General features: G+C 39.1%; 1 protein-coding gene across 3 annotated transcripts in view; it reads right to left on the reverse strand.

Moving 5' to 3' along the window:
* Window positions 1–7,709, reverse strand: part of RPP25 (ribonuclease P and MRP subunit p25) — a 50,035-nt gene extending 42,326 nt beyond the window's left edge. The window contains exons 1-3 of one of the 3 annotated variants that reach the window (XM_042477420.1): window positions 7,686–7,709; window positions 2,659–2,718; window positions 2,119–2,207 (exon numbers count right to left, since the gene is read on the reverse strand). The gene's annotated coding sequence lies outside the window, so the exon portion shown is untranslated. Of the gene's footprint in view, window positions 1–2,118; window positions 2,208–2,658; window positions 2,719–6,060; window positions 6,178–7,138; window positions 7,174–7,685 lie in introns of those variants that run through there. The other 2 variants (XM_042477419.1, XM_042477417.1) reach the window with 2 other exon arrangements.
* Window positions 7,710–13,592: the final 5,883 nt, after the last annotated feature.

Consider the following 13,592-nt stretch of genomic DNA (forward strand, 5'->3'; position numbering starts at 1 on the left):
CTGCTTTCCTTCCTCCTTCTTCTAGCTGCTTTCTGTTTCCTTCCCTGGGGCCAGGGGTGCAGTTGAGATGGAAATGGTTTCCCTTCTCTCTATGTCCCTTTGGATTCTTTTTTACAACGTGCCACACTGCTTTCCTTCCTCCTTCTTCTAGCTGCTTTCTGTTTCCTTCCCTGGGGCCAGGGGTGCAGTTGAGATGGAAATGGTTTCCCTTCTCTCTATGTCCCATTGGATTCTCCATAAAAAGTGCCAAGTTGCTTCCTTTCCCATTTCTGCTGGTGCCTTCCCGTTTCCTTCCATGAAGTTAGGATGATGGTTCAGATGGACATGGCCTCCCTTCTCTCTTTGTCCCATTGGATTCTCCTTTAACAAGTGCCAAGCTGATTCTCTTCCTCCTTCTGATGCCTGGTTCCTGTTTCTTTCCATGGGCCTAGGATGGCAGTGGAGATGGAAATGGCTTCCCTTGTCTCTTTATCACATTGGATACTCCTTTAACATGTGCCAAGCTCCTTCCATTCCTGCTTTTGCTGGCTGGTTCCTCTTTCCTTCCATGGGGCTAGGATGGTGGTTAAGATGGACATGGCTTCCCTTCTCTCTTTGTTCCATTGGATTCTCCTTTAACAAGTGCCAAGCTGATTCTCTTCCTCCTTCTGATGCCTGGTTCCTGTTTCCTTCCATGGGCCTAGGATGGCGGTGGAGATGGAAATGGCTTCCCTTGTATCTTTATCACATTGGATACTCCTTTAACATGTGCCAAGCTCCTTCCATTCCTGCTTTTGCTGGCTGTTTCCTCTTTCCTTCCATGGGGCTAGGATGGTGGTTAAGATGGACATGGCTTCCCTTCTCTCTTTGTCCCTTTGGATTCTCCTTTAAAAAGTGCCAAGCTGATTTTTTCCCTCCTTCTGTTGGCTCCTTCCCGTTTGCTTCCATGAGGCTAGGATGGTGGCTGAGATGGGCATGGCCTCCCTTCTCTCTTTGTCCCATTGGATTCTCCTTTAACAAGTGCCAAGCTGATTCTCTTCCTCCCTCTGATGCCTGGTTCCTGTTTCCTTCCATGGGCCTAGGATGGTGGTTGAGATGGAAATGAGTTTCCTTGTCTCTTTATCACATTGAATACTCCTTTAACATGTGCCAAGCTCCTTCCATTCCTGCTTTTGCTGGCTGTTTCCTCTTTCCTTCCATGGGGCTAGGATGGTGGTTCAGATGGACATGCCCTCCCTTCTCTCTTTGTCCCATTGGATTCTCCTTTAACAAGTGCCAAGCTGATTCTCTTCTTCCTTATGCTGGCTCCTTCCCGTTTGCTTCCATGAGGCTAGGATGGTGGTTGAGATGGACATGGCCTACCTTCTTTCTTTGTCCCATTGGATTCTCCTTTAACAAGTGCCAAGCTGCTTCATTTCCTCCTTCTCATGGCTTGCTTCCCTTTTTATTACGTGGGGCTAGGATGGTGGTTCAGATGGACTTTGCCTACCCTCTGTTTCTTTTTACTACTGGATTCTCCTTTACCTTGTTGCTGGTAATAGTAGTAGTCTCCCTCTATTGTACTTAGGTTAGACCTCACCTGGAATACTATTTCTATTTCTGGGTACCATAGTCGAAAAAGATGTCAACAAGTTGGAATGCCATGGAGAACTGGGTATATTTAGTATAGAGAAGAGGAGATTGAAAGTTGACATAATAGTGATCTTTAAATATCTGATGTCATAGAGAAGATGGAATAACTTGGTTTGCTGTTGTCCCAGATATTGGGGGGGGGTCGATTAGATGGTCCTTCCAACTTTACAATTCTATGTGTATGTTTTTATTTTGTCTCAGATGTTTTAGTTGCCCCATAAGAGATATGCATAGCTTCATCAGTGCAAAAATACATGTATTCCAGTCTTATTTAGTGATGGTTACTGCTACTGTTGTTACTGCTTCTGTGCCATGCGCCCTATACTTAATGGTAACTGTGTTTTCATTGTTTTGGTAATCTTCTATGCTGCCCTGTAACAGCAGTGCACCTTGGAAAATGGGTTTAAAAACTTGGCCAGTATTCTGTATCAGCTTCTTAGTTAAGAATACTAAACTAAGTAACCTCTCCTGGCCTGACCCCAGCAAACCTGCAGAAATGTCACTTACCTTTTCTGACCACCGGCAGAATGGACCTCCTTCTTTTTTTATAGCTGATGCTTCTGAAGTAGATGGAGGAGGGAGTTATTACTGAGTCCCTGTACCAAGAAGAAGGCAGGATATAAATAAATAAAATAATCATCATAATTGTCACAATAGTAACAACTACGACTAAGTAGCAGTTGTGAGTACAGTATTTACTTTTATTTTTTAATTTATTTCAAGGATTTATATCCCACCTTCCTCCCACAATGGATTCAAGGTGGGTTAATGGAACAGTTATCGGTGTTTAGTCAAAACTGTGACACTTTGGCCACAATTGTCAGGTTTGTGGGAGCGAGGGGAGTAGAGCCAAGAGGTTACAGAATCCAGGCCCTAGTAAATAAATGAATCATTAATTGGGTTTGTAGATCACAATGAATTAAACAGTTTACCTCTGTTTTAACCACATCACACCAACAGAAATTCTATTTGAGGCTAGAAAATAGACAGCTGTGTTTTTCTGCTTGTGAAATTAATTTTATAAAAGCAAGTGGTTAAAATACTCACAAAAATGCTGTAGGTCTGATAATTCTTTGTTGTCCACTGTGTGATTCACAGTACGACTCTCTGTTGATGAAAAGAATGAATTAGAAATGGCAGAAACTGAAATCCATTTTCTTAGAAGTATAAACTCACGTAGTAAATGCAAGAAGCAGGGAAATCCCCCTAAAATTGTTAAAATGTCCCCCCCACATACACACATATTTGAGAGGGGTTGATACAACTTAGCATCATGAAGACTTTGGGTGAACATAAATGCTTTTTACATTTCTATGGATGTTTTAAGAGACTCTGGTCCATAATACAAGGCAGTAATAATCCAGTTTGAGACCGCTCTAGCTGCCCTGGCTCAGTGTTGGGGGATTTGACAGTCTTCTACAGTTTTAAGTGACAAACGACTTAACATGTTTGTTTCAGCCTTTTAAAACACTGTTATTTATTTGTCCTACATTTATTTATCTTCCTTGAACCCTAGGAGGCCAAATTCAACATTTTTTTATTATTATTAACATCTACTGTATACAAATTTACGTAACATCCATCTCATTACAGCCAAATGTGCTTATACTTTAGTCTAATACATCTTGTATTTCACATCAGTCTTAACTAATAACTATGCATAAATTTAAAATTCTCTTTTCTCCTTATAATTAACTAAATAAATGAAATCTTCTTCTCTGTGCCATTAACTTCCATTTTCAGCGTCTTATGAAGGGTCTTTTTTTTTAAAAAAAATACTTTTTATCTATGCTCCAATATATTGTATCATCCGCTTATTCCCCACATCTTGCTTAATTGTAACCGAGTCGTTGCTACCTTGGGTTCTATAATATCATTGGGTAAACAATACCTATTTGCAAATTGTCTTCATTCTCCGTTTTTAATTATTTAATCTAAATTCCACAAAATGTACTGCATATATTTTGTTTTAGCTTATTATTATCTATCTATCTATCTATATATATAGATATAGATATAGACATAGACATATACATATATATATATATATATATATATTACATTCAATCATCACATTCAACATTTAAATATTAAACATTTCATAATGACAGCCAGTGTGGTGGTGCAGTGGTTTGAGCATTTGACTATAACTCTGGGGACCAGGGTTCAAATCCTGGCTCGGCCATGGAAACCTATTGGGTGACCTTGGGCAAGAAGTCACACTCTCTCAGCCTCAGAGGATGGCAATGGTAAGCCCTCTCTGGAGAAACTTGCAGAGAAAACTCTGTGATAAGGTTGCCTTAGGCTGCATCCACACCAGAGAAATAACCTGCTTTGGCACCACTTTCACCCTTTCTGGCTCAAGGCTATGAAATTCTTGGAGTTGGAGTTTGTTGTGGACCCAGAGCAGAGTGGAGCTTAAGGAAGGAAGGCCCCACAACATACTCCAACTCCCAGAATTCCATAGCCTTGAGCCAGGATACACAAAACTGTTACCCAACCGGGTTACCAGAAGTCAGGAATGACTGAAGGGCACACAACACCAACAAAATGTGTTATTTGACTACAAATATAACCAATTAGCAGCACCACCTTGAGCTCATAGGGAAGAACAGAAGCATTCTATTATTATTATTATTATTATTATTATTATTATTATTATTATTTTCTTATATGCCGCCTTTCTCCCAATATAGGGACTCAAGGTGGCGAAACATTCTAATAAACCAACAAATACATCACACAACCAACATTTACTACGCATTACATACAGATAACTTCCCATGTTACATATACAATTACATACAAGAGCAATACTTCACATTCAACTTTTTTTATTTTACCTTTTATTTATTCTACACTATATTTACTTATTCTACATTTTATTTTGTTTCATTTATTCTACATTATATTTATATTTTATATATTCTACATTATATTTATTCTACATTATATCTATATTTTATTTAGTCTACATTATATTTATTCTACATTTTAGATAAGCATAGAAACATATTAACATAAGACACTGTAACTTTCCTACTACCCAGGTCTCCATTTATACAACGTATAGTTTTATTTTATGACTAATCTGTCTGCAAATTCTACTTTAACACCCATAATGTATTTTAAAAGTGTAAATCTTAATTCAATTAATGTACTGTACCTTCCTTATCCATCTATATCTATCAATCTATCTACCTATCAATCTCTCTCTCTCTCTCTCATTCTCTCTCTCTCTCTCTCTCTATATATATATATATATACATATACACCTCTATTCAGTTCAAGACATTAGCCATTATTAATATTCTCTTATAAATCTTTCTTTTCCCTTAAGGTTATGGCAAAATACTTCTACATAAATATATAACCAATTCAGTCTTATTATTAATTATTATTATTATTATCATTATTATTTTCCTTCCCTCAGAGGCTCTAAACGTGAGGGAGTTAAATTCCCCTCAGAGAAGCCATTATAAATTTGTACCCTAAATCTTTTTCTTTCTTTCTTTCTAAACCCTAAGGTTATGGCAAAATACTTCTACATAAATATATAACCAATTTGGTCTTTATTATTATTATTATTAATTATAATTATTATTTCCCTCTCACAGGCTCTAAACGTGAGGGAGTTAAATTCCCCTCAGAGAAGCCCACAACAAACTCCCAACTCCCAGAATCCCATAGCCTTGAGCCAGAAAAAGAGTTAAAGCGGTGCCAAACCGGGTTATTTATCTCCAGACATTAGCAATTATTCATATTCTCTTATAAATTTGTACCTTAAATCTTTTTCCCCCTTTTCCCTTAACATTATGGCAAAATAAAATAAAATACTTCTACATAAATATATAACCAATTCGGTCTTATCATTATCATTATTAAAAACAAAATTCCCCCTCAGAGGCTTTAAACCTGAGGGAGTTAAATTCCCCTCAGAGAAGCCCTTATAAATTTATACCTTAAATCTCCCCCCCCCTTTTTTTTTAACCTTAATATTATAGCAAAATACTTCTACATAAATATATAACCAATTCGGTCTTATTATTATCATTATTAAACAAAATTTCCCCTCAGAGGCTTTAAACGTGAGGGAGGTAAATTCCCCTCAGAGATGCAGCTTTGTGAGGCAACCGCGCTGAGGCGTCGTCGCCTCACGCGGCTTTTCGGAGGCGGAACGGGGCTGCCTCCTCCTCGCCTGCCGGCCCCGAGCTTCATGAAGGGAAGGAGGCTGCCGCCAGTCTCGCCCGGCCATGAAGCGACTTTGAGGAGAAAAGGGAGGATAAGCCCCTGAGGAGGAATAACTATAAGTTTAAATAGCCGCGTTAAAAGTGCCAACAATAGTCGTGAAGCCTTCGCTGTTAAACGTTTATTACTCCGCCAACGAGTAACTAACTGATAATTAATTAAATGTTTATTAAAATTACTATGAGGGAATTAATTATTCACTTTTGGGAAAGGGGAAAAAACAAAGGAGCCCGGAGCGGCTTCTCTGAGCCGCGCGCCTCTGAGGAAAAAGAAGAGAACTTCGACGTTTTCACCTCAGGAACGCCAGGTTGCGCGACTGCGCCTGCGCAGAAAAAGGCGGGAAAGGAGGGCTAGCGCTACAGTATTAGGCTTCGAACGCCTTGTTCAATTAGAGGGCCGCCATTTTGTTACCCTAAGTGGAAGTTAGCCTGACTTTGGGTTTTTTTTCTTTTCTTCTTCAGCCTCTTTTTCACTTAATAATAATAATAAAAATAATAGTAGTAATAATAATATTTATTTTTATTCTGCCTCTCCCTACAGATGGAGTTGGGTTACATTAAAAAGAAGTAAAAGCACATAAAACATAACCAAAAAGAAGACTTCAGGTGGAGGGCAGCCATTTTGTTGCCCTTGGTGGAAGTTAGCCTGACTGGGTTTTTTTTCCTTTTCTTCTTCAGCTTCTTTTTGACTTAATAATAAAAATATAAATAATAGTAGTAATAATAATATTTATTTTTATTCTGCCTCTCCCTACAGATGGAGTTGGGTTACATTAAAAGAAATAAAAGCACATAACAAAACATAACCAAAAAGAAGACTTCAGGTTAAGGGTGGCCATTTTGTTGCCCTTGGTGGAAGTTGGCCTGACTTTGGGTTTTTTCCCCTTCTTCAGCCTATTTTTGACATCATAATAATAATAGTAGTAGTAATAATAATATTTATTTTTATTCTGCCTCTCCCTTGGTGGAAGTTAGCCTCATTTTGGGTTTTTTCTTCTTCAGCCTCGTTTTGACTTTTTTTAAAGAATTAATTCAGTAAACAATATACACATACATATACACACTATATTTTAACATAAACATATATTTTAGATTTTAGAATTAGACTTAGATTGACAAAGTATTTATAGAGTGGATGTGTATGTTGAAATACATATCCTCTCTCTCTCTCTCTCTCTCTCTATATATATATATATATATACTTTGTGAATCTCTAATTCTTAATTCTAAAATCTAAAATATATGTTACCTATATATCCTTAATAAAATTAATTAGTTACATCAAGGTTATATTTGGATCTTTGTCCTCTTTCTATCCTTTTCTTCTATTCTTCATTCCTTCATATATATATATATATATATATATATATATATTAAGGGAATGATTTCTACATAAGTCAAAGGTCCAAAACACACTGGAGAAATAATAACTGAGGTTTATTGAGACTGCTTTAACTGCCCTGGCTCATTGCTAGGGAATTCTGGGAACTTCAGTTTTTGTGAGACATTTGGCCTTCTCTGTCAGAGAGCTCTGGACCCATAATAAACTACAGTTCCCAGGATTCCCTAGCACTGAGCCAAGGCAGTTAAAACAGTCTCAGACTGGATTATTTCTGTAGTGTGCTTTGGACCTAAGAAGCATGGGTTTACATTTCTGTGAACTAAAACACACTGTGTGAGGGGAATGTGGGGTGAATTTAGAGGAAGAACTGGATAAAAATATTACAATAAATAAAAATGGATTTGAACTCTTTTGTCTTGCTGGTTTCAGCCTTCAAAATACTGAACCAACTTTGCTAATAGCCAGTGCTAAGTGATAGGTCACACCTGTTCAGGGCCTTTGTCTAATAATCCTTTGCTCAGGCTCTCTAATAAGGCTACATCTACACTGGAGAAATAACCCGGTTTGGCTCCAGTCTGGGCTCACAACAAACTCCAACTCCCAAAATTCCATAGCCTTGAGTTAGGATGCTGAAAAACAGTGCCAAACTGGGTTATTTCTCCAGTGTGGACGCAGCCTAAGCCAGTGACCATCCTATGCTTTGTGTGAAGTCTTTGTTGCTAAACAGTTTCTCTGGGTGTCCCTCCCAAGTTCTGCTAGGAGAAAAAAACAAGGGAGAGGAGTTGCTTTTTACTCACTTCCTCTACTTTATAGGTATTTGTTTGTTTAAAAACATTGTTCTTAAAAGACCCAAATGATTAAAAACTCATATGTTTAAAAAAATCATAAGATAGTGAAAGCATTAGCCAGCCAACAGGTAAATAAACAAGACCCCATTAAAAGACTCTTCTGCCACAACAAGTTGAGAGCCAAAAGCCTCCTAAATGAAAAGGTGGCTATGAGGGTGGTGTGCTTTGTGTTGTTTCTGACTTATGGTGACCCTAGGCAAAGCTGTGACAGGCTTTCTTGGCAAGATTTGTGCAGAGGGGGGTTTCCTCTGAGGCTGAGAATGTGGGACTTGCCCAAGGTTAGCCAGTGGGTTTCAATGGCCAAATAGCAATTCGAATCCTGGTCTCCAGAGCTGTAAACCAATGCTCAAATCACTGCACCATGCTCTTACTAACAAAAAGAGACCAGAGAGGGGGCCAACTGAGCCTCCAGTGTGAGGGAAACCCACAAATCCACATCCTAGGAGCAGCTACAGAGAAGGTCTTCTCCTATGCCTTCAGCAAATGTGCCTGCGATGGTGGTGGGTCCGAGAGAAAGCTCTTCTGGAAAGATTGCAAGACTCTGGTGTGTGTTGGGTGTGTGTTGTATAAGTCACAAACACTGCTCAAATCTAAAGATGGCTGGGTAGCTCATACAAACTCCCCAGACTCTACCTTACTCTGGGTGAAGTCACAATAAAATGGAAGAAGGCACCCTCCCTCTGTATTCTCTCCTGAGCTGCTTGTTATCTGGCCAAGATAATGGAGACAATTCAACATATGAGCTGCCTTGTGCACAAATGCTAGTGTTGCTGCTCTAATTCAGCCTCCTGTCCTCATCTTTAATGCATCATCCTATGGTGACATCTGCATGTTTGTCCCTTAATCCTCAGAAACTGGAGGAACAAGAGTGGCCAATCCTGCTGTATTTGCAAAATGGCCTCTTTAAGATCATACCCCTCTAATAGTTCATCTCTTTGACTTTAAAAAAACAAACAAACATGTTCTCGTAAATAATGTCTTGACTTTTCTCTCTGTGTGTCACCATGCATTTTGTGTGGTCCAAATAGTTTGACTGGAGAGGGGTGTCTGGCATGAGGATGGTAGATCTTTCCACTAGATACTTCTCCATTTGGTGGAATAAGACTTCTGAATTTGCAATCTCGAGGTGATATTCTCTTGTATGTTTGGAAGTTTCTTGGATTATGGAGAGACATTTCTGGCTGCCAGCCACATGGATCTGTGGCACTGCTAGCTGGTTGTGAATTGGACTGACTCTTGTTTTAGTCCTCCAGAACTACTGTGTCTTCTGGCAATGGCAAACTTCTCCTCCGACTTCATGCTGTTTAACATTTCTTTCTCACTACAAGATCTCTAGAAAGGAGGATTTGGAACTCAGGAGAAAGCTCCTAGCTTTTCATCACAGTTTAATTAATTAATCTGGAATAATAGATCCTGTTTATCTGATGCAGGTACATGTATGCCACCCAGAGCTTTTATTGGTTTCCTTTAGGGCAAAGCCGACTCTGGCTGTCTGACGCTGACTATGGACTATGTGACAGATCAATCTCCAAATTGGTTAAACTCAGACAACTGGAATTAAGACAGCTTCCTTGAGGATAAATCCAAACAGTGTGGCTTTGTTGACTTGAATGCCAAACTGGGTTAAATCTAAGTGTTCCAGTTTATTTTCTTCAAGGATTGGGGCTGCTGCAATGAGTACATTTATTAATTTACTTAGTATTGTGATATTTAGTACATCTATGCCACCTTTCTTATTCAGTACACTGATAAGGCAGTATACCTTTTCTATTATTTATAACCTTCTTATCACCATTGAAGTGAAGGTTGTATATAAAGGGACAGTCTTTTGCAGCATTACTCTTCAGATGTGTTTGATAGCAATGCCTATCGCCCCCAGCTAGACAAGGATGATGGGAGTTTAAGTCAAACGCAGCTGCAGTGTGATGGGTCTGGGAGCCAAGCATATGAATGCCAAAGTAACTCCCATCCAACTTGTGACAAGACTTGGACCTGCTGAGATTCACCAGATTTCATATAAGAGACTATGGTTAAGACTCCACCCTGATTATGATTGTATAACTGTTTGATGGCTGGATATTTTAAGGAGCTAATCTGAATGTGTAATTCAGTACAGTATTAGTATTTTCTAGATTGGATTGTGTTGTGTTATTTTAATGATGTAATCCCTCTTCGATCCTTGGGAGAGGCGGGTAATATAAATAAAAATTATTATTATTATTATTATTATTATTATTATTATTATTATTATCTGATGTGCCCTCGGAACATATTTTTATGGTCATTGTGGCAACCACACAATTCTGATCTTTGCTATTGTTTCTGTGTGCCTTCAAGTCATTTCTAACTTATGACGACCCACTGCAGATGAAACTTTCAGGGGTTTTTCTTGGGATGATTTGTTCAGAGGATGTTTGCCATTGACATACCCAAAGTCACCCAGTGGGTTTCATGGCTGAGCTGGGAATTGAAACCAAGTCTCCAGATTCATAGTTCAACACTCAAACCACTATGCCATGCTGGCCTTTCAGTATTGCCCTCGTCGTTTCCCCAGATGGCCACATTTTTTCCCCAGGACACTATGATTTGGGGATTCCCCAACATATGCCTGATTTTTCTTTAAAAAATACCTGAAATACTTTTCCTAAGGCGTTGTGACTTTGCAGTAAGAACTTTCTATTAAACTATGCTGATATATTGGCCTTACCTGGAATATGGTGCCCAGTTCTAGGTGCTACCATTCAGGAAGGATGTTGATAAGCTGGAACATGTCCACAGAAAGGTGGCCAAGATGATCCAAAATCTGGAAACCAAGTGTGATGTGGAACGAGTTAGAGATCAGACTATATTTAGCTTGGAGAAGAGAAAATTGAGAAAAAGATTTTCAGTAGTGGAGAACATGGCTGCCATTTTTAAAATACTGTATCGGAAAAGGTGGAGCAAGCTTGTTTTCTGCTGCTCCAGAGTCTATAACACTAAGCAGTGGGTTCAAATGACAAGAAAAGAGATTCCACCTAGATATTTGAAAGAACTTCATTACTATGATCCAAAACACACTGCAGAAATAATCCACTTTAAATGCCCTGGTTTAGTGCTAGGGAATCCTGGGAACTGTAGTTTATTGTGGCACCAGAGCGCTCTGACAGAGAAGGTTCAATGTCTCACAATATTACAGTTCCCAGAATCCCTTAGCCAGGGCAGTTAAAGTGGTCTCAAACTGGATTATTTCTGCAGTGTATTTTGGCCTGTTGGATAGTGGAACAGATTACCTTGAAAGGTGGTGGACTGTCCTTCTTTGGTAATCTTTAAACAGAGATTGGATGGGCTTCTTTCAAGAGTGCCTTACCAAACTTCAAATCCTAGCATTCTGTAGGATGGAGCCATGACAGTTGAGGCACATGTTAATACAATTACATATCTTTGATTCCGTCCGCATCAAGTGACTTTACGTATGATGATCAAACAGGTAACCCTTGCGTATGACTAGTAGGTATCAAACTGGCAAGTCCAACCTCCTGTCCATACCCATTAACCTATTTAGCTCAGAAGATGGTAAAATGCAGTGGCTTAATCTGTAGCTTCAGATGCTTCAAACAAGCAAGTCAAAGAGCAAGGCAAAGAAACCTGTCAGTCACTAAGCTGTATGAGCTGGGGAACAACTCCTCTTCAAAGTCCTCTACTTGCTGTCATTTTAATTTGCTTAAGCTGTTTTTAATTTTGTTTGCACTATGCCTTGGATATAATAATGCAATTAGCACAACAAGGGAATGAATGAAGCAGCCAGCAACCAAGTTGGAGTATTGATTTGATATTGTATCCTAGGTAAGTCTGCCACCCAGTGGTCACAACTCTTTCCGTCAATCGCTTTGACTTCCTTGGCCATTTCATCCAGACAATTATTATTATTATTATTATTATTATTATTATTATTTGTATCCTACCTCTCTTTGGCAATTACTTTATTAAGGGCAGTGATACCGCTTTCCCTTTTGGATCCTCTCATATCAACCCTAGTGGCACAAGAGGAGTCAGCAAAGCATAATGAAGCACCTATCTAAATTGTCATGATAAAAGCACTGGATCCATTCAGATCTCACAACAAGGCTGCATCCACACAGCAAAAATAATCCAGGTTGACACCATTTTAACCGTCAGGGCTCCATCCTATGGAATCCTGGGATTTGTAGTTTGTCGTGGCACTAGGGCACTCTGACAGAGAAGGCTGAACATCTCAAAAACACAAAACATAGGATTCCATAGCATTGAGCCACGGCAGTTAAAGTGGATTATTTTTGCAGTGTGGATGAAGCCCAAGAATACAGATGTGAGTCTTGATTTCACACTGCAGTTCACCAAGTAACTCTTGTACTTCTGGAACCTTTTGTAGTTGGAATCTGTGTTTTTTTTATGATAATGAAATCTGTATACTCTTATTCTATACATTTTCTGGAATATACACAATGCATTTTCTGTAATGTACACACAGTGCACTTATTTATCTGCTCTTCCTAATGCCTTCATTTCCCTACACATTTCCCCCATAGACTAAAATGTGTTTGTGTGTATTTTTTTAATGATATGCACTTTAACCATTCACTTTCTAAGACATATGCATGATTTCATGAGTACAAAACGTACTGCAAATGTGCAAATTTCTGCAAGAAGGTGCATTTTGTCTCTCAGTGAATCTCAGCAGATGCAAAAGAGCTAATTTCAGCAAGAAATTTGAAAGTGCCAAAATTATGTTCCAGTTTCTACACAACAGTCCCTGATGAGTTTGCTACCACAGATGACAGCTAGGACAGGTAGGAGTTGCAGTGCAACATTTGCAGGGCCATACAATTCCCATCTTTGTTCTAAATCTAATTGCTATTCAAAGTAAGATTGACCCATTGACGTAACTGTTGAGTAGTAAGTCAACACTTTGTATGTTTTGTTTGGGGGGGGGAGGTTTTTTGCTTTTCTTTGTGGCTGAGATAAAGTGACTCTCTGTTGTTGTTGTTGTTGTTGTTGTTGTTGTTGTGTTCCTTCAAGTCATTTCTGGCCTATGGCGAGCCTAAAGCAAACCTATGGCAGGATTTTTTTTGGCAAGGTTTGTTCAAAAGGGGTTTTGCCAATGCCTCCCTGTGGATGGTCCTTGGGGTCCCCTGCATCTCTAAGAAAGGTTTGGAAACCATATCTTATGATGAAAGACTTAGGGAGCTGGGGAAGTTTAGCCTGGAGAAGAGAAGGTTAAGAGGTAATATGATAGCCCTGTTTAAATATTTGAAGGGATGTCATATTGAGGAGGGAGCAAGCTTGTTTTCTGCTGCTCCAGACACTGGGACACAGAGCAGTGGATTCAAACTGCAGTACAAGAAAAGAGATTCCACCTCAACATTAGGAGGAACTTTGTGACAATAAGAGCTGTTTGATAGTGGAATATATAATTTTGGAGAGTGGTGGAGTCTCCTTCTTTGGAAGTCTTTAATCAGAGGCTCTGTTGGGGGTGCTTTGATGGTGAGTTCCTGCATGGCAGAATGAGGTTGGACTGGATGGCCCTTG

The sequence above is a fragment of the Sceloporus undulatus genome, chromosome 6, assembly GCF_019175285.1.
Source record: "Sceloporus undulatus isolate JIND9_A2432 ecotype Alabama chromosome 6, SceUnd_v1.1, whole genome shotgun sequence".
Classification (NCBI taxonomy): Eukaryota; Metazoa; Chordata; class Lepidosauria; order Squamata; family Phrynosomatidae; genus Sceloporus; species Sceloporus undulatus.